The sequence below is a fragment of the Mustela nigripes genome, chromosome 3 (assembly GCF_022355385.1).
Source record: "Mustela nigripes isolate SB6536 chromosome 3, MUSNIG.SB6536, whole genome shotgun sequence".
Classification (NCBI taxonomy): domain Eukaryota; kingdom Metazoa; phylum Chordata; class Mammalia; order Carnivora; family Mustelidae; genus Mustela; species Mustela nigripes.
This window is the reverse complement of record NC_081559.1, coordinates 11,913,065-11,915,369: the sequence shown is the minus strand read 5'-3', so window position 1 is coordinate 11,915,369 and position 2,305 is coordinate 11,913,065. Positions and strand designations below refer to the sequence as shown.

General features: G+C 52.0%; 1 protein-coding gene across 4 annotated transcripts in view; it reads right to left on the bottom strand.

The window, feature by feature from the left end:
• SPATS2L (spermatogenesis associated serine rich 2 like) overlaps positions 1-653 on the bottom strand; it is a 165,882-nt gene extending 165,229 nt beyond the window's left edge. Inside the window, exon 1 of one of the 4 annotated variants that reach the window (XM_059393143.1) lies at positions 548-653. The gene's annotated coding sequence lies outside the window, so the exon portion shown is untranslated. Of the gene's footprint in view, positions 1-11; positions 108-337; positions 432-547 lie in introns of those variants that run through there. The other 3 variants (XM_059393144.1, XM_059393146.1, XM_059393145.1) reach the window with 3 other exon arrangements.
• Positions 654-2,305: the final 1,652 nt, after the last annotated feature.

The window sequence follows — 2,305 nt, the reverse complement described above, 5'->3', positions numbered from 1 at the left end:
CCCGGGCTTACCTCTGTGCGGAGCGCCGGCCGCTCTGTCCCGGGCCGGGGGACGGCGACCGGGGGCGCGGTCGCCGGGGGAGGCGCGGCGGCTGTGGCGGTCCCCGCGGCGCGGAGGGCGGGCCGAGCGGGAGCCGCTGCCTGGGCCGCGCGCCGTCCGGAGCTCGCCCCGCGCTGCCGGCGCTCGCGGCGGAGGGCGCAGCCAGCTCGGCCCCCGGACTGGATTCCTTCACTGACACAACTCCGGCTCGGCCGGCTCCACGCAGGGACACTCCCGCCCCTCGCAGCTGCCCCCGCCCGCCGGCCGCGCGGCCAGCCCGCCCCTCCGTGTCACTCACCCGGGCGCACACACCCCGAGCCGGCGCCCCTCGCTCCCGCTCGCACACACACAGCTGCTCACGCCTCCCTCGGGTTTTGTATCCGCTCACACGCACGTTCTGACACAGATGCCTTCGCTCCACACGCCCTCCCTAGCTCCTTTTCCCACCCCACTTTCTAGAAGAATCCCCGTTCAGCTTCCGCACTTTGCTCGCTTGCCCCACACCTACCTCCTCGCCTGTCCCCGAACCGCCACTTCACTTCAGCTGCCCCTGCTCTTCGGAGAGGCTGGCACCGCCCGCACGTGTGGCAGGAGAGTCGTCCTCCCACACCCGGGGGGGGTGGACTTTGCCCCCCCGCCCCCCCCCCCCCCCCCCCCTGCCGCCAGCACTGTGTCCGAACGCAGGATGCTTCTCCTTTCAGAAGGTAGTCATGCTTTCGGGTCCCGAGCCAGGCTCGAAATGTAAACACAGAGAGCCGGGTTCCAAATGACCTGAACAACGAGGCGCTTAAAAAGTCCTGGGGCTCCGATCTGTGCTCAGATCCCGGCGGCCCCGGAGCGCTCCCGCCCCTCCCCGTCGCGGCCCGCTCACCACGGGCGCCCGGAGGATGCGATACTCTAACGCGAGTAATGACCGAGTTCCAGATCGACACCTGGGCATCAGCCCACGGATTTCTACCTGGGAGTGCAGGAGGCGGGAAAGTAAAGGCAGTTTCTCAATCAGTATTCATGATGGAAGCACTTCAGATAACACAGCTCTTCCAGAGGCAGGAGAATGAAATGCAGGCAGCACTCCAGTTTATTTTTTTTTGAAAAGGGTGACTTCTTAGACTCCTTTTTTTTTTTTTTTTTTTTTTTTAATACTAGTGTTTCTCAGCGGCTCCTTGGATGTCAAAGCCCCTTACAAATATCAGACCAAGGTCAGTGAATGTCTCTCACGCTCCAAACTCGAAGGGGTTTCTGAGTGTACAGCAAAATGGTGTTATCGTTCCATGTTGAAGAATTCATAATCTGAAATAAAATCCGACACCTTTCTGGCAAAGTTCAAATCTGCTAACATTATGTGCCTCAGTTGACAAAGCACGGCCATAATAAAAGGAGGAACTGAAAGTAAAGGAACTCATTTTCTTATGTGACTTGTGGTGTCCGTTCTTGTTATACTGGATTTGTATACTGATCACATAATTTGAACATTTGTAAGTGCTTTATAAGTGTTAACTCATTTAATCTTCAAACAATCCTATCACATAGGTCCGACTTTTGTCCTTTTTTTTTTTTTTTTTTTTTTCCTGCTAAAGAAATTGAGGCACGGACAAGTTAAGTTACTTGCCCAAGTGGTGGAGTGGCAAATGGTGGAGTGAGGATTTGAAACTGTACAGTCTGGCCCCACCAGTGCTGCAGATAAGACTTGCTTCCAGAAGCCTTATTACATAGAAATATGGAGAATAAATACCCCATTGCACATTAAATTTAAGAGTAAAAGATAACTTGTAGCAATTAGACTTAAGTTTGATATGCATTTTAGGTTCTGTGGCAAAATACATCATTTAATTGATGGGGGTACCTCCATAATTACAATTCCAAAATGAATGATAAATTGTTTTCCTGGGAAGCCTTTGGAAATAACATTGAACTCAGTCTTCATTCCTTTCCTCTACCACTTCATACTCTTCCCAAATCGAACTTGTTTGGTAATATCGGAAAGAAAAACGTATAAGAACTGAGTATCACCAGCGGGAAGAGTTTTCCCAAGCCCATACATGGCCTTTGCATTTGGGGGCTGTTTCCCAGCAAGTAGGTAGTAGCTATAAGAACAACTGGCATGTGTATTGAGAGCAAAATGTTAAAGCATTGAACTGATGAAAAAAACAAATGGAGAATAGGAGTGTAACAGTGGCCACTGTACCACAGACTAGACTAAAATTAATCTTCTCCTGGGAATGACCTAGCCCATGGAAAGACAATTATAAAGTCACTAAAGAAAATA